Source organism: Melopsittacus undulatus, unplaced genomic scaffold (genome assembly GCF_012275295.1).
Source record: "Melopsittacus undulatus isolate bMelUnd1 unplaced genomic scaffold, bMelUnd1.mat.Z mat_scaffold_472_arrow_ctg1, whole genome shotgun sequence".
Lineage (NCBI taxonomy): Eukaryota > Metazoa > Chordata > Aves > Psittaciformes > Psittaculidae > Melopsittacus > Melopsittacus undulatus.
Window position 1 is genome coordinate 42,513 of NW_022994349.1, and position 19,565 is coordinate 62,077.

A 19,565-nucleotide genomic window follows, 5' to 3' on the forward strand; every position below is an offset into this window, starting at 1 on the left:
GATTTCTATGATGGGATGAGTGGTTTGGCATTGGTGTTCAAGTGCCTGTGGCAGCTTCAACTGAACAAGAGCTACAAGTCCAAACCCGAGGACAGCTAAGGTGAGAACCGTTTTGCTCAACACAGCATGTTGACAGGTCAGTGTCTGCAAATCTGACTGTACCCTTTAAGTGACGCCAATTTTAAGCCTTGCTGAAGGCATAGGTTCCTATCAGTGGGTGGGGGAGATGTTTCAGCATCAACTCTGGCACTAGTGATATCAAACTCACCATTGTCAGTCATTTAAACCAGCAGCTGGACCACACACCACTGTACGAGGAAGCTGCAGAGGCAGCAGAACAACACAGGCAAACTGCTACAGCCATTACCCAAGGGACTGTACTTGAGTATATGGGTGTATTGCCTGAGGACATTCTGAAAATATCAGCCCACATCACTACAGAAACAAGCCAAGAAGAGGAATCTAAGAAGCCTTTCACCACAAATCAGTTATGCATGTACAAGGGGCTAACTGAAGTGAAAGAAGTGGAAACTACCTCTGGAAAAAAAGCAGCTCAGTTGTCAAGGCACCAACACTGACCATGCTAGAGACACTGCACTGTTCACATCAGTTAACTATTTAAGATCCCACCAAGAAGCAAACTGACACTTGTTTTCTCTTGCTAGGAGATGGACATATAGTGTGATATATCTTAATTAGCTCACTGCCATTTAAAGTAATATTCTTTCTTTACACAAAGTTAGTTTTGAGATTATTCTTTCGCAACTAATCAAACAGGCTGAGTAGGCAAAGACTAAGTAATTGGGAAAGTCAAAATTCAAGACCGTTAGAGAGTCCCATTTATTTGAAACCAAATCCCTTGAAATCACGGGAAAAAGGAAGTAAGAAAACTTGTTATAAAATGAGGATTACAATCTTACCAAATCTTTTGTCTTCCATTACCCGCTGGGGGTCTGGTAGGAGTGGCTGGACTTGTGCCTTTCATTCTCTTATACTGGGTGAATAAAATATTCATAGTTGCAAGCAGGACCTCAGATAAGTTGTGCCGGATCTACACAAGGAAGCAGAAAAATAAAGACATATTGCAATGAAGAGCAGGTTGACAGAATCATTACCTCTGCTACACATCAGAAAACCAAGCACTGTGGTTGATATTTACTTATAGAACATCCATACATTTAATAGTTATCCCTGCGGTGACTGCACCACCTAGTAAAAAAAGTTACCCAGAGTTTTGAGACATCTGGCTAATACCCAGATACATGATTTCCTCTAATTTGGGGGAAAGGAAACAGACCCTACAAATGCTGGGTGACCATTAAGAGCACTGAAAACTAACTCAGCAGCACAGTTGAAAGTTTTCAATATGCCAATTCTTGACTCAAACTCAGCAAGTTAGAGAGATTCAGATTTACAGATGTGTTCTGCCAAATGGAGACAGGATTTCTGCGTTGGGAATTCTAGTGAAAGTTGAAAGCCAACTTGTATGAATGTAAAATAATCCCATCCTGTGTCCCTGCTAAAGCATAAGAATAATGAAATGACAAGGTTGACAAGATTTTTAAGATTCTTTCAACAAAGCAAAAGGCTTTTGGAAGCTAAAACCAAGAGACATTACTTACTTCATCGCTGAAATTCCGGAAGGCAGCAACTCTCTCCTCTACACAATCTTGGCTAAGAGTTACAAGCTTTAGGCGTTCAATAATCTTCAAAAAGAAATGCAGGAATCAGAGAAAATAACCAATGTTCTGTGTACCATACATTAATAAAGTATGGTTTTTGAAGTGTTAATGAAATGTTCATGATTACATTCAACAGAAATAATTTAATTGTTGTTTATTATCTCCTCACTTTTCTGAGCAGTAGGAATATTTTGTTCAATATCTACAAAACAGCTTCAGAAAGATCTTTCTTCTGATTATCAAGCAACTGGAGAGTAAACACATTTTAAAAATTCCTATAGCAGTGCATCACCTTCTAACTCACTAAATACATTTTTTTCATTTTAAGTGACGTTATTTGAGACATTCTGGGCTTTCAAGGGTATTAGGAAGGCTGCACTTCAAACAGAAATCTTGAAACTTACATCAAAGGCCCTGTCAACATGACCAGCGTGATATTCATCAAAAATGTGATTAAGTCTAGCAGAAGGTAGAACGTGGAGTCAATGGATTTCTTTGCACTTATCCCTGAGCTTTGTACCTGAAAGAAATAGGTTTACAATTTTATTGTTTGAAATGGCAACAATTTATAAATGTGTTTGTGCACTCCTGGAAGCAGAGACATACAGCACCAAGGACAGAAGGCATCTAATGAAGGACAACCTTAAAGTTCCTTAACCAGGAGGCAGAATTTTCACAGGCTGTGACTTTTTAAAATACTTTTATTCACTTTAGTTTTCCATCTAATCTGACTTTTCGTTTCCTTTAAATGCTTACACTTCCATATTCATGTGGGAAAAGAGTGACAGGAATCAGAGACCTGCAAGTAAGCACTGTATAAGCATATTTAACATTCTGGTTTATAGCAGACAATTCCCAGTAGAACTACCTGCTTCAGGCAGGAAGTTAAGACTTAAAAACTAGATGACATGCTTCTGCATGATCTCTCAAAGCTGCACATGCTAGGAGATGAAATGGAGGACTGTCCTGCTCTTACTCCTCATAGCACAAAGTCAGCAAGAAGCTCCTTTCTCAAGGTAATAGCAAGAGAGTGGTCAAGTACACAGAGAATGAAGACAAACAGCCTCTTGGCTTTTTCTGTTGGGCGTCTCCCCTGCTCCAAAATCATCACAGAGGGAAAGCTGCAGTGCTACAGTGCTGTCTGCCAGTACATAGTCCTGTAGAGCATTTAATTGGCAAGAACATGACACTAATCGGAACCATTTCAGCTTTGCAGTCATGAAGGTTTACAGCTGTAAAGTGCCATTATTGAACAGTCATATTCATCTCTCTCATCCAGATAAAACAAGTAGGCAAAACAAAGCCTTGGCTGAAGCTTAACCTCAAGCCACAGGTTTCTCCTTAATGTCTGCTAATGTTCCTTTATCTTTCATTAAAGCAGCATTTCAGCTACTGAACTCACCTCTCTGCTGTTACAACTCAGAATGTTATACCTTTCCTTAATACTATTTCAAACAAGTGAATTTATGCCATGATTCTGCAACTGTTACAATATTTTATTTTAAAAATCATCTAAATCATACAATTCACTGTATTTATTGCTCCTTAATAAACTGATTCCAGCTGGCAATCCTGCAGTTCCCTTTTCCTGATTCACCTGCAGGTAAAGATTCTTGCCACATTTACCTACCCCTTCCCCTGAAGATTATGTTTCTGGCTTTTATACTACAAGCTGTAATGAACAGGACAACGATAAATTCCGACCTCTTCTCTGTCTTCCTGAATACATAGCTGCAGATGCACAGTCCTGGCAGCAGAAAAAGTCGGGAACTAATACCCCCCACCTTCTGTTACCTCTCAGCAATTGAATGCGGCCATGTTCTTCAACCGCTCCTTGTTTGACTGGGGGGTGCTGATCTGAGGAATGACGGACTGAGGAGCTTGTTCATCAGTTCTAGAACTTTGTCAGGGTTCGGTTGGTATCAAGGTTACACATAGATAAAAGGAGTACAATGGGACTCAGTGTTTTAACCTCATTGAAGAAGCAGAAGGGTCTCATGCAGCAGTGCCTAGTGCAAGCTCAGAGATGCCTCCCTCCCATAAAGGGGCAGATCGTATTAGCTGTGAGCTACATAATTGTGCAGGGCCCATGTGGAAAGTATTTTTCCCCAGTTTTCCTCTAAAACAGTGACTATGGTTCCATCCATTTAATTTCAAAAGGAAACAAGAGTACTCAATATAAAGTCCAACTATTTTAGACTCAATTCAACATCTATGAAATTGGAAAGCACACTCCAGATAAAGAACTTCACTACCCAGGATAAAATCATGCATTAGGCAATCTCTTCAAAAGACCACACTGATCAAGAACCAGTGATGTCTTGAATCAGAATGGGTTGGAGTGCAAGCCATCTGGGTTTACTTATCAAAACCCTGCTCCATTTAGCCAATGGCACTGCTTTAACAGCAGCAGAAATAATCTGCTTGAATTATAGAATCCTGGTTTCGGTTGGAAGGGACCTCAAAGCTCATTCAGATCCAACTCCCTGCCATGGGCAGGGACACCTTCCACTAGACCAGGCTGCTCCAAGCCCCTTCCAACCTGGAACACTGCCAGAGAGGGGGTAAAGGCTATTCAATCTCAGAGATTAAATTTAACCTCCTAATCACAGGGAGAATGTTTGGAAAAAGAAAGCGGTGAAGCAGGTAGATATTTAAGGTAGCATGCAAGATATTTACCTTTGCAAGGTCATACAGTTTTGCAGCTTCTTCAAACAATCCTTTATTTTCTGCTGCAGAAGCAACTTTGTTGATAATGGTTTTGTGTCACTTGTAAACTTGTCTATCACTCCAGGCTAAAGAGGTGAGACAAAAAGAAGGGAAATCAAAATGTCTAAAACCTCCTAAATATTCTGTCATGGCAATGAATATTTTACATGTTGGATTATGATTAGAATGCCCTGTACATTTCCATGGGAACATGCAAAAGGGACATGTTAAAAATAGAAAGAGCTCTTGTGAGAGAGACTTTCTCCAGAACAGAGTCAGCACTGAGACATCTGCAGATTCTCATTCATTCAAAATGACCCAGATAACAGGTCAAATTCTAAATTACTTTAATTGCTGATGACACATTACAGAGAAGAAGAAAACAAAAAAGACTTCAGAATATAACACTCCAGGGATGCTATTTGTGTATATTGGCAAGGCATGTTGTAAGTGAAATCTTACATGGACAAACGAAAGGGTGATAAGAATTTTAAAAGAAACAATAAACACAAGTAGAATGAAAAGACAGAAAGAGTCAAGGATATCTGGGAAGGATTTTACTGTAGTTGAGGGTGTAAAAGTAAGATTATCATATAGAAGAATTTTTTTTCTTAACTAAGATTGCTGTTTTCATATTACAGGAACACAAAAATAAAGTTACATTAAAAGGGAACTGAGTAAAATAAATAAAATGGTATTCAGCCCTAGCAATCTAGTCTAAAAACTACCTTACAAAGAACTGTAAAATGAAAAGGTATTTGTAAAGATGACTGAGTTACTATGCTCTTGTGTGTGAAATCTCACTGCATTTAAGCTGACAGAACAAAAAATCTAAAAGATAGTCCTGCCAAAACCAACTTGTGTGTATGTCTCCATTTTTTTTTACCTGACAGTCACAAAGTTTGCAGCATGAGCCCTAATCTTAAAATTAAGATGTAAACAATTCTGGAGTCTGCTTTACATGAAAAGCTTCCAAAATTGCCACAGCAAACCAAAAACCTTTACTGATTATCTAAAATTGTAATCATGCCCATGCACTCTCTTCTTTTCACCTGAAATCTTAAAATTTCTTTTTTCTTCTGACCATGTAAACTTACATTTTACTTTTAGATTAGTGCTTTTAAAGCAGATGTAAAATACATCACAACTAAAAACAGCTGCTCTTTAATCCTCACCCTCATCTATATGGAGAGGACAGATCAGCTGTGGCTATGTCTGGGGTCTTTTAGCCCTTGTTCCCTTCCCTAAAAGAATCTGTAATGGGCTGCAATACATTTCTCCTCTACAGTGAATGAGGATAATGTCATATAGATAGTTTTTATATGCACGCCTCAATTAACAGAATAATCCTTCACCCGCTTACAAGCAATCAGTTTTGCTAATTGTTTTTTACTAATGTGTGATGAATTCCATTTCCTACTATAAAAATGAAATTCAGACCTCACTGAAGTTACCTGATGCCACCTGTTTCTTTAGTTACACTGGCTGTCTGTGGGGGACACTCTTTGCCCTGCAGTTCCTGACCTGAAATTCTGTATTATACTTGGAGAACTTGTACGTATGCAAACACAGTAATACTTTGGCTAGTGAAAAATAAAGAAAAGCAAGATAGTCTCATGACTAGCTTGGAAATCACACAGTTTCTACTTTATATGTAAAATACAAATTGTCAACTCACCTTTCTACTCCCATCATTTTCCAGCTTTCCAAGAATCATATCAAACTATATCCACACAGACATAAAGTAAGAAAAAAGAGAAAAAAAAACCAGAGAGATGAATTGCACATATTTCACAACCTATTCACTAAGTACAAAGATGCAGTCACGGATGAATAAAACCAGTGATGGATGTCAACATTATCTGTATATTAACAACAGGAGAAAGTTATTAAATATCTCAAACACATGGTCATTGTGAGATTTCCCATCATCTACACCTGCATCAGGCAGAAAGAGTAAAAACCATTTCAGGCTATCCTGCCTGCTAAATATGTCAATGAAGAAACAATGCTGGTTTAAAAGAGGAAGGCAAAACATGGGCCAACATACCTCTCTGCTTTCAATTACTATTTCACTAACACAACGCAAGAAAATGTTCTCTCCTTGGCTGTCCTTCTCATTCCTACAAAAGAAAGGAGAAAGGTACTCCTGTTTCAGAGGACTTCCTAGATACTGCTTAATTATTCTTAATAGCTCAGAGAAAATCTACAGACACATATTAGCCCCTACCTGAGAAAGTAAAAATACTGCAGGGCTTCCCTTGGATCTGTTGATTCAAACTTACGGGTGTAAAGCATCAAGAGCCGCACAAAATTCAGACGCCTTACACCAGGAGGGTCACCAGCTTCATGGCTTACTGCAATGTCAGAAACACCATTAAAGAATCTAATGCCAGGAAATGTTTCTCTGATCTTCACCTGAAATAAGGCAGACCCATGACCCAGAGTTCTAATGCAACTAAAACCATTAGGAGATTGTGCTGATATACACTGCTTGTTTGATCAATTATACAGACCTGCAGTGTCCACAGGGTACTCTTAAGGGCACAGAAAATACTCCTTTATTGTCAAGTCAGTGTGCAGGACTTACATAGCTGTGCACTCTGCCCAGAAGATTTCAGGAGCAATTTTAACTCAAACATGACCAAAGCAACATGAACAGCATGACAACGCAAGCGCTCCATCCGGAAGAGAAAAGCAATTGCAGCTTCAAACTGTGCTGTCAGGAACAATACTTGGAAGTAGAGGAAAGGCTGCTGGTTCACTGCAAAATGCGATTCGCCTGAAACAACCCACAAAACACATACAGAGCATAAGTCAAAATGATTTTGCAATCAGAGATCACTGACAGAAGTTATTTCCTGTCACAGTACACCATTATTGTCTATTTAGTGCCAACTGAAATAAACACCCTAGACAAAAGTGAATACCTAATCACACACTAGTGCCTTATCTAGAGCTGTTCCACTGAAAATAGACTGCAGAAGACCAGAGCATAAAGACCTATTCAGGAAGTGAAAGAGATCAGAAAAGCTTCTTTGCTCTTTAAAACAACAAACATCAACTCTGACAGATGCAATAGACTGTCTAAAGACCACAGCTTTTTGCCTTCGTTTATACTTATGCCAAGAGGTACAGAAGAGGTTAAACCATGGATTTTCCTATTCAGCCACACCAATGGTAGCTTATTGTATTTCTTTTTCACACTTTTTTATCTGGGTGAGTGACACTCCAAAGTAGAAGGTGTGAAGAATCAAATTCTGTATGTTTTGGATAGTCCATGTGAGCTCATTTTGATTGGTTGGAAGATGATTGAGGGAAAAAGATAGTCTCTTGGGCTGTGGACACTCTTAAAACTTTCTGAAGTGGAAGGAACTGTGATTTGGGTCCCCAGAAAATTACTTGAATGTAAGGGAAACAATGAACAAGATGCATATGGAAAAAGCGTTGGAAACATATGCCTACATTAGGTAATGATTGCTTTCCTGTTCTGTATTTCAGAAGCTGGAAGTTTTCTTAGAAGATCTTAGCATATTTATGGTGAGAAAAAAGGCAATCTATAATTTAGTACAAATAAAGTACAAACAGCAGCAGTGTTGTTCACAGATGAATATTCACTCTCTGGATTGCTGGGGGAAAGGACTCATTCATCATGTCTTCCTGAAGTCTGCCATTGCTCTAGGGAAGCATTAAATTGGAAAGAGCCCTAAGTGGAAAACCAGAGCCTCAAGTAACACATCTCTGTGATTTCTTACCATAGTCTTCTAGAAGTTGCTTCTGGAACTGTGATAATGTTAGTCGGTCTTGTGGAGAACTTGCACCATCGTCATCAAAGCACACCTGGTTCAGCTAAAAGAGTCAACCAAAAAAACAAGCACAGATCTTTCAACTTCATCTTGCACAAGGTATGCACTCAGAATATATTTGTTCCATCAGCAGCTCCTCCTAAGGTTGGACCAACTGACTAGAAACTACTTCTAGTCACAACATCAGGTGGATCCATTGCTGGAAAGTACAGATCTCTAACATAGCAACAGCAGAAATCTATGCAGATATAACCCAGAGGGTCCTTTTCTATCTGTCCATGCCATCAAACTCTGATGCTGGGACTCTGAATATGCAAGCAGTAATTAAAAGCATTACTTTTTTTTTTTACCCAGTCTTAGCAAATACCTCATTCTACTCTCTCTTTCAGATAAAGGGGAGAAATGGGTACTGACCAGTACCTCTCATGCCCCCACCAAAACTATAAGGACTTTGTATTGCAATAAATATTGACAGCATCTACTTCCAATGGACCCCAACATTTCAGCTATAATCCAACCAGAAAAAGAAAATTCAAAAGGATCCTCACTGCACCAAGCTAACACTATTTGTAAAAACAGCTGACAAAGATCGGTGTCAAATGTAGAACATGACACTTCCAAAAAGACAAGTGTCCCCAAATTAACACCTGAGAGCACACAGGGTAATAGAGCAACCGTGAGAATCAGGTTCCCAGACCTTCACTACCCCAAGGTCAAGTCAGACACATTACACTGATGCAGAACACCTCATCTAGAAGGAGGCAGGTTAGCAGAGTACTGCAGAAATGCAGTATCATTTAGACCTATCCTTAATCACAGAATAGTTTGGATTGGAAGGGACCTTAAAGATTATCTAGTTTCAACCCCCTGCCATGGGTAGGGAAACCTCCCACTAGACCAAGTTGCTCAAAGCCCTGTCCATCCTGGCTTTGAACACTGTCAGGGACGGGGCAGCCACAGCTTCTCTGGGCAGCCTCTTCCAATATATGACCACTCTCACAGTGAAGAACAGGAGGAAAACATCTTCCCATTAAATGCCATTTATTCTCCGCCAGATATATCTCTCTTTCCTTGAGGATGCAAACCCCAGAAACCAACAAACAGCAACACAACCCCACCACCACACTTACTTTTAGCCAAGATAATCTTCTGTTTTATCAGCAACTTCACTCTGATTATCTGTAATGTCACAACGGCCAATAATACAGTAACAGCCCTTTTGTAGGGGTCTGTGTTATTTCTCAGAGCTCGTCTGTAGTGAAGACGCAGCTTATTTTCTGTGGCAGGAGACAGCCTATGGGGAAAAAGAGTTAAAAAATCCCAAAACATTGACAGTAAAGACATGAAACCCATCTTTCACTGTATGAGGAAAACTGGACACAAATCAATGTAAATAGGTGTATATTCACAGGAAGGGCATAATGACAGTAAGCACCGTCTTACATTCCTTGCACCTTCTATTTACATCTGCAGGTCAAGATTCTGCACATGTGAATTTAAATATCCAATTAAAGTTATGGAGGATCATCTTCAAATACCTACTGCAGGAAAAAAAAATCAGATGACAGCCTCTTTAGGGTGTGTTAATATTGTGGTAGACGAGCCATTCTAGTCTGACTCTGCTACTTCATCACTTCAGAAAAAGCGCTCACAAAGTCTTTGGGTTAATAACTAATAAGTGAGCAGGTAGTTGTACCATGAAGTCTCTTAAGAGAGACACTTTAATCATTAAATACTGTCATAATGTTATTTGTCATTCTATTTCTTGCACCTCTTGCAGAGAATTTTTTAGAACTGAATCAAAGTGTTTTCCTAGACTTTGTTTTTCTCACATTGTCTGTCAAATCCGCAGGCAGAGTACCTTTCGATAGCTGTAATAAAACCCACATAAGTCAATTATGCTCTTTATCATTTAGATATTTGTAATATTTAAACAAGGACAGTGCCTCCACTAAGGTTTCTGGAACAATCTTGTTACAATGAGCACTCTTAGATAGTCTCTACAAACCAGGGTAATTTATAGAATAGCATGGCATACACTCAGTAAATGGCACTTCGATCCTTGTTACCCTCTCTAAGACACACAGATACCTTCTTGTTCACATTTCCATATCTAAAAAGCCCAACGCATTCAACATGTTGCAGGCTAAGGGCTTCCCACATATGAATGAAGCTTGCTGTAGGCTGAGGTGGGATATTATGGGTTCATGTCCTGGCACACAGCAGGGACCCTCTGGCTTCTCCCAGTTTCAGCCAGCACCTTAGCACAATGCCATGCTCACCACTCCCCTGAAGGGAGCACAGTTATAATACAATAGCTGACTAGGCACTGATTTGAATTAATTGCAAGTGGAAGATAAAAAAGATCACCTAAACCACCACAGCAGAGTTCAGAGCACATCTTAAGTTGCACTGACTCAACTACTTGCAAGAATGTGAGAATGAATGCCTCTAAAGACCCCTAACAAACACTACTTGCTTTTATCGTGCAGCATTATCATAAAAACACATGTAGAAAAAGCATTCCCCAAAGGAAATTCAACCAAATTAAGCCATGGGGGAAAGAAAAAGATAGAGGATTTGTGACAGCAGACTAAACCTGATCTACTGTGTGCAGAATCCTACTGTTACAAGGAGCAGATCCTATGGTGAAAAAGCAAAGCTACACCACTGTATTATTTTTGACATGTAAATTTTTGCATATTTTAAAACAACTCTTTTTCTATGAAAATTTCTAGACTAAAAAGCCACAAATTAAAATGCTCAAACTCTTATATGTACTTTAGATAGGAAATACAAACACCAGGCACCTATCACCACCAGAAGAGACCTGAGCTGCTTCTCTTTCTACCAAGCCACTGATTATGCCATTACTCCACAGCAATTCCCACCACTCACAAATATCTTTCCTAGTATCTCTTCTAGTCCCCAGTTACCTTCTATCTTTACTGTGCATGTACTCCTGGAACCAAGTTTTAAACTCTCCAGCTGATGCTGTGCTCGTTTCACCACATGCATGGCTGCAGTCAAATCTCCACAGCGCATGCAGTAGTAAATCAGTGCCCAGACAGGACGTCCTTCTACCTCACCATCCTGAAAATAGAGTAAGAAATAATTAACATTCTTCAAAATCAGCATATTTGAATAATTTTTTTTTACCATTTGACTCATTCATTATTTCTGACCCTATATGAACACACTGATTTTGGTAAAAAATTCTGTTTCTCTTACAGAAGCCAGAGGTCATGAGGTGTGAGCCCTGTGAAAGCTGTGCACATCCTAGCAACAAAGGATGGAACACTCTTCTGTTTACCCAGATTACAGCTCTGACAAGCCCAGAACTAGCATACAATCACACAATACCCTCTCCATCCAGGAAGCAGATTTGGATTAGACCACTGAGGTAGTAAAATTGTTTGTACTGGAACAGAGAGATACGAAATCAGTCCTGGATCTCAGCAAGTAAGAAAAGGACAGCTAGACTCAACTATGCGGTCTCCAATGTTACAATTTATTATTTTTTAAATTTTTCAACCCAGCCTGCCTATCTGGTAATTCTGTAGGTGCACAGCTATGCATTTTTCACTATGTGCAGATGAGTAAGATTTTATGCAGATTCCTGAATTAAAGGCTCAGGTTACAGTTAAGATTAATTCATGACATATTTAGTCATCAATAACTGGTGTCAGCATCTTACAATAAGCATAAAAAAAAGAAAAAGAGTAGAAACAAAACAGGGAGATTAAGTTACTGCTTTTTTGAATCATCATATTTTAATACTTGCATGTTGATCTCTATATAAAAACCACTAGAAGAGACCATAATTTCTAGAATTTAGAACTGGAACTATCGAGTACCATCTGCTTCAGGACTAGCTCTGAATTCAAAGTGATTGTCTACTATTTTGCATTTTCCTAATAAAAAAATACAGGAGAAGGAATCAGAGAATCACAGAATAGTTTGGGTTGGAAAGGACCTTTAAAGCTCGTCTAGTCCAACCCTCCCGCAGTAAGCAGGGATATCTTTGACTAGATCAGGTTGCTGAGAAAAACAGCCTGCAGTTTAAACAATACAAAAAACATTGGAGGGTGCACTAGTTTCCTGGCTGCGCTGAAGCAAACAGATCTGCGTTATTACTTTAGCTTAGTGGCTAAAAGTGATGGACATACTTGGAGACCAGGGACAGGAGCAGGGAGTTTGATGTTCAGGAAGCTGCAGACTAGTTGGAAGGTCCCCTGGGACACCACCCAGCTGAGCCTGGTGCAAGTTTTCCAAAGACTGTCACAAAAAGTGTAGTTTTTTGTAACTGAAAAACACCACAAGCAAAACAAACATGAGCAGACTGAAATACACTTGCTGCAAAAACACCCACTGCCTTTCAGATCCAACAGAATTAGTAATTTAAAGCTAATTACCTTGATGTTCAAACATTATCATTACAACAACATGAGGCAAAGATTTCTGTCCATTTAGTAAGATCCTTGTGGTCAGCAGTCTCAAGAGACACCAGTAGCCAGTGGGGGACTGCTCCAGGTTCAACTCTGTATTATGATGTTCTTTTCTTTAAGTTCTCTCAGTACCAAGTTAAACTGAATTAGCTAACTGGCAAAAAGCCTTCCCATCCTAACACTTTATCAATCCTGTCACAAAGAACATTTAAACACAACAGATGTGCCTCCCTGCCTCAAGGACAAATACAAACCTCAGGACTGTCGACTTACTAGGAGAAAATTGGAGAAAAGGGGACTTTAGAGAAAAGCAACTGGTAAAGGCAGCTTTGAGAACACCTTCTAAAATAAGCCATCAAAGCCTTCAATGAAGGCAGATCAATTTAACAAATTTTTCATGTTTAGAAGGAGTTTTGAAAGTCTGTACATTGAAGAAATACATCTAAGGAGCAGCAATAACTTATATTTAGTTTCATTTTTTTTCTCTGCAAATACTGTACCACCAGACAATAAAACTGAAAGGCTATGCTAAATGTAGGCAAGTATCACTCAGTCCTCATAACTAACATTATGGCAGAGTTAAGCACATGATCCTCAGGGCTTAACACCACAGTTACTCCAAAGCAACTAATGCAAGAAAAGCATTACATCTCTTCCTTATACCTGTGAGGGCCTAGTGAGGCATTGAAACACCTCAGTGTTAGCCAAGTCCTGGTAGGAAAGAAAAGCTTCAAAGAAAGGCACAGGGTTAGTTTGGGGTTTTTTTTTTTTGATGTTTGTTTGTTTGTTTTATTGTGGGGCTTTTTTGTTTGTTTTTGTTGTTGTTTTTTGGGGTTTTTTCCTGGTTGTGGTTTGGTTGTGGCTCGATTTTATTTTTCCTTTTTTTCCAAAAAATCAAGGCTGAAGGGCCCGATTTCCACAACTGGGAGGCAACAATATGGAACTAATTCCTAGTTTTAGTTAGCAGACAACAGCACTGTGAAAATTAGCACATCAGATATTCAGCAAATCGGGTTAAGAGTCACTGGCTCATCGCATGCTGCTGAGATGGAAGAACTGAAAACAGAAAATACTTCTGATGCGTCAACTGCTCTGTGCAGTGGCAGGCACACTGCCACCAACCCAGGTGGCAAGGAGTGCTGATGAGGTGTAGCAACCTACTGTTAAGAGTCCAAGAAGAGGCTGTAACATCTCTTCCCACTGTGCTGTATCAGAGTGCAGCACTTGCTGTGCTCAGATGGCAGATCTGTATCCATAACAAATGCCTGTGCACTGCACTGCAGCTATTGCTTGCTTCCCGCTGCTGAACCAGTCCTGCTGGCATCAGCAGCTACACTGCTGCAATATCCACATGTGCAGTGAATAGGCAATAGAGATACCCAGGGATTCACAGAATCACAGAATAGCATCACAGAATGGTTTGGGTTGGAAGGGATCCTGCAATGAGTAGGGACATCTTCAACTAGGTCAGGTTGCTACATCCAGCCTAGCCTTGAATGTCCCAGGAATGGTGCATCCACCACTTCCCTGGGCAACCTGGGCCAGTATCTTACCACACTCATTGCGAAAAATCTCTTTCCCACTTCCAGCCTGAATTTCCCTCTTGCTGTTTAAAACTATCACCCCTCATCTTATTGCAAAAGGCCCCACTAAAACGTCTTTCCAGCTCTGGGCTGCTCCATAGCCTGCAGTTCTCCAAGTATGGTCTTGGTCAAGAAGCATAGGCCCCATGATACTTGCCAATACAGATAGTAAACCACTTCCCAGAGTCCAAAAATCATTGCTAGATGTCTCAGCTTCAGCTTCTTCAAGTCCTAGCCAAATCTTTCAGTATAGAAAATGGCATGATTAGAACCTGAGTCATTGCACCAGATTTGCCCCCAGTGCTTTCCTCATTTCCTCCTAGTCCTAGCTGCTGGCAGTGCTCAGCAATCAGAAAGGGGAATGTTTTTGCTGAGCGGAAATAGATCTCCTTCTGCAAGTGAAAAAATCTTCACATATGACCATGCAGCGATAGAATATTTAAGGGCAACACAGGAAAAAGAATAAAAGGTAAAACAAACCTCCCATGGATCAAAGTCTTTTTAGCTAGAACAGCTTTTAGCTAGAATGGCTTTATATTCAAGTGCCTGCTTTAAGCCCTGAACAGACAGGCAACAGATGCTTCTGTGAGCAGCACAAGGTAGCTGACCTGTTAATATGTCTGCATTGCATTACAGTCATTCTAGTTTATTATTAGGGAACTCTATTAAACTGTGCTACCCAGAGCATGCGCCTACCTTTGTTCAAGGTACTTCAGAGCCTGCCTCACAAATTCCATTCGCACTTCCATATTGGTCCGGACTTTCAAGGCATCACTAGCAGGAACCAGGGTAACATCAGTCATTGTTTCACCATAGCCCACATCTCAGAGATGTTCTGTGAACAAGCCATTCCATGCAACAGTGATGAGTACAGAGGTGAACAACAGCACTGTTCTGAGCTACATGGTGTTCTGATGCTTATGAAAAGCATAAACCCACAAGTTATGTAAATTTAGATTCGCAATGGAGATACTGGATAGAGTCATGAAGGTAAGCCACTTCTGTCCTGCAGAATTCCTATTTCCCAGGCTTCTCTGCATAATTCTTGTGCAAGAAGATGGCTATAAATATTGCACCTGCAACTGTCACCCAGGATTAACACTGATTTCCAAACCTATGCTGCATACTTGGTGCTCAGACTCCTTACCCATTTCCAGTTCAGACTTCCCACTCAGTAAATACCACTGCAGCATCAGATTTACATGTGAACATTTGCTCTGGCTGCTGCTGGAAAGCTGTGTTATGAACTGCATAAAGAAATATCTGAAGGACACTTATCACTTGGACAAAGATTAGGTTTTGAAAAAAAAGGTTGAAAGTCATCCAGCTCTGCTCATTTACAAGGACAAGATCATATCAGTGTCTGCAGGACTAGGGTATCCCTGCTGCAACAGCAGAATACTGAGAAATAAGAGCACTGTTAGCTTCAGCAAGGGCAGCTGCTTGATCTCAGTGCTTCAAAGCAGCAAGAACTCTCAAACTCAGTTGTCCCCAGCAAAATGAACACAGCTGTTCAAAGCAAAGATGCACAGGTGTATTTCAGATCTGATTGAAGCATTTGTCCCTCTGCTTCTGAGCAATTTCTTGCTCTCCCCATTCGCTAAGTCAAAGGTGGCCAGGTTTGTGCATTAGTTTTTTGGGGGCAGATCAAGGTAAAGCAGTTAAAGAAAAGAATAAGAAAAGCACGCAGATCATTGATTTAAGGTCAATCCTAGGGGCTTTACACTTTGCTAAGGGAGCCTTCTTCAGCTCTAGCATGGTCTTATTGAAGACCCTTCACCTACAACTACATACATTCAATAGATATTGAGAGATGAAATTTTGAATACCAAATGTAACAGAAACCATTTAAAATGAAAAGCAATTTCCCCCTGCCCTCTCCTGCTGCCCCCAACAGCTCATTGCTCATGATGGGACATCTTGGTGAAAACTGAACCTTTACTTTTTCACTGCGTTAAGAAATTTTCACCATGAGCAAGTACATCACAGGTGGGCCCTGCTGTACTAGAGACAATTCCAGTATTGGCTCTGTGCTTTCTGTGGAGCCATGCAATTTTTTTTGCAATATCAGTATTTTTTCACTGATGTCAGCAGGCTGCTAATCACAGCTGAAACCAGATTAAGCACATTTCCTTATGTTAACTCACTGGCAGTACCTTATCATCTACTTCTGCAACAGCAGCGCAAAGGTCCACCAGGTTAGGCTGCAGATGTCCGTTCACTATCTTCTCATTATAAATATAAATCTGAAACATATTGAAAGTAAGCAAGCTTAACAGTACATATTGCTTCCCTTCTTCCTCCCCAGCTGCAGCAGCAAAATCTGAAGCAAGTTGCAAAAAGTGTCCCTTCTGCTTCCCTCCCACATTAGCCCCCTTTAATTTAACACAAGAGGAATGGGCATTGGCAGCAACCACCCTTTCCACAACACACAAGGCCAGCAGCAATCCAGCTGTTCAGGGGTTCTGCATGGCAAAGCACTGTGCTGAATGCCTAGCTGGACTAATTGTAGCTAGTTGTTGAAAGACAAAGACCCAACCATTGGACGGCTGTGATGTTCCCCTGCATGGCAGCCTCCTACCTGCTGATATAAAAGAAACTATTTTGCTGGTTTACAGCAGCATTCAGGGAAATCAGACATGAGCAAATGGGAACAGAACATGGCCCTTCCAAACTTGTACATACACACACACACTCCTGGTTTGATTTAAATTTTGTCGTAATTAGCCGCTTCTACTATTGTTTATTCTATTATCGGCCTGAAAACCTTCCAGCTACATCTGAAAATAATAATTCTCAAAACTAGAAAGGTAGTGACATTGTACTTTAAGCCCCTTTTGTACTTTTAAGTCCCATTGTACTTTTAAGTCCCACTTGCTACTTCTTCAAAATTCCCAGTGTGCAAACAAGATACAGTGCAAATAGAATCAAGCATCAGTGAAATCACCATATTTCTATGAAACAGCCTGATCTATCCTAGAAGAACAATTAATCATTTCAGCCTGATTAAACCATATTCATGACTGCTAATAAACTGAAATAGTATCGACCCGCCTGATCTCCAGCACCCCTGGAACTGGTACTGCTAGAGAGGCTGGGCTTCCCATATTCACAAAATATCAGGGAATAATGTCAAGAGCCTCCAAGTACAGACACAGTTACGCTATAAGGAAGAACCTTAAAGCAGGTATGTTACACGAGATATGAAATGTATTAATCACAGACTCATTTGGGTTGGAAGGAACCATAAAGCTCATCCAGTTCCAACCCCTGCCACAGGCAGGGACACCTTCCACTACACCAGGATGCTCCAAGCCCCATCCAACCTGGCCTTGTACACTGTCAGGGATGGAGCAGCCACAGCTTCTCTGGGCAACCTGTATCAGCATCTCACCACCCCTCACAGGGAAGAACTTCTGCCTCAGATCTCATCTCAATCTTCCTCCTGTCAATTTAGAGCCATTCCCCCTTGTCCTGTCCCTACAGGCCCTTGTGAGAAGCCCCTCTCCAGATTTCTTGTCATCCCCTTTAGGTATTACTGTACTATTAAGATCCACTAAATCAAACGTACACTGTATCAGCACAGCCACACACCTCATTTTGTGCTTCAATACCTTCAAAGTTCCCATAACTAAAGGCAGCTAGAGAAAAGCAGCTGTACAAGCTGCTGTCTGGCTCAGCAAAGACTAAGCCAATGCCCACAATAACAGTAATTTGTGCAGATTAGGCAAGTCTTTGTCAGTGTCATTTCAGATATCCCATTTTGAAAAATCAAGTGCTTCTCTTTCATTTTGTTTCCAACAGTGCTGGTAAACAGATCATCTCATGTAACAAAGTAACAAATTGCTCATGTAAAGGTTCATCTCTTTTCCCTGAAAATTTTCAGAGGGAGCCTAATGCTACCAGACATTAATTCATAGCTGATGCACAAAAGCTTCTCATATGTTATGCCATTAAAATGGGATATAATTTGACAAACATCAGGATTAATACTTCAGCATGTTTTTTCCTGCATGCACACATCAGAATAATGATCTTCCACAGGTCATTTCCAACCACACCATTCTATTGATTCTGTGTGAGCATAAAGGGAATATAAGGTCTATTACTGTGTACAGTTATGCACTTGGCATGATTTTTTTTTTTTTTGGAAAGCTGAAAAGAGTTTACTATGCATGCATAAGTGATTTCTACAGTCGTAATGGTGTTCAGGATCCTTTGACAAAAAATCCGTAGCAGCCAGACGGTAAGTACATTTCTAGAAGTCAGGCTAAATTTTTGTATTTTCAATTGCTTTTTAACTCCAGGCAGATATTTGCAGAGATTCACCTACCATATTTTCCCACACACTATGATCACAAAGCTGTCTTTTCCCCACCTCATTGTAGAAAGCAGTATTTAAACTGTTTCTGGTTTTATTCTACTCACCTGACGAGGCATACACCAATCTCCCACACTGTCCAAAGAGCTGCGACCTGGGGGACCCAACCCCACGGTGTAGCTGGGCTGTTAATAGGAATGTATAAGAAGGTGTAAAATTGCTGCAATGCATTTTACCAGTATATTAATCCTAAAGAACAGCAGCAAAACACACTCCTGATCACAGTGCAAATCCTTAGGTCTTGTCTAGAGAGTAAAATGCATAGTCTCACTACAATACCCATTATCTTACCAGTACAGCTTGAACTTTCTGAAGTGACAGAAAACCTCCTTATTTAGTGCACAAACCAGCAATCAGCTCTCTAGAATTAAGACACTGGTGTCTCTTGATAGCATTTGTAATTTAACTCTTTCCTTTTTTTTTGACAGGTTGCTTATTGTGACATTATTGGTTCTTTTGAATCTCCATCACAGCAAGCACACAGAATTCAATGGACCAGCCTAAATGAACCACAGTCTACTTATTCTGACACCCACTCCATTCTGTGCCAGTATCATGGCACAGACACAAAACAGAATGGCAAACATTCAGTTATGTGCTGAGAAGTCCTCCACTGCTGGCCTGTGCAGGAGGAAGGATGGTGGCAATATCCTGACTGAAGAAAGAAAAATAAAAAAATCATTGTTCTACCCACAGAGACAGTGCTAAGTCTGAGGTATTTGCAGTGTATATGCAGGAGGGACAGGATGATGGAGTCACGGCATGGAAAATTTGTATTCTTTTATAAAACTCATAACATGCCATCATTTTCTAATAAAGGTATTCTTGTTTACCACAAATCACAGGTATGATTTCAGTACAGCCACAAATGAACACAGAAGTTCAACACTGTGGAGAAAAGAATACTCACAATTAAGTAAGCAATACTCTGATGTTTCCCATTTCCTAAAAATTGA

The 19,565-nt window shown here is 40.2% G+C and overlaps 1 pseudogene; it reads right to left on the reverse strand.

Moving 5' to 3' along the window:
* Nucleotides 1–277: 277 nt before the first annotated feature.
* LOC117438546 (nuclear pore complex protein Nup93-like) lies at nt 278–18,734 on the reverse strand (annotated as a pseudogene).
* Nucleotides 18,735–19,565: the final 831 nt, after the last annotated feature.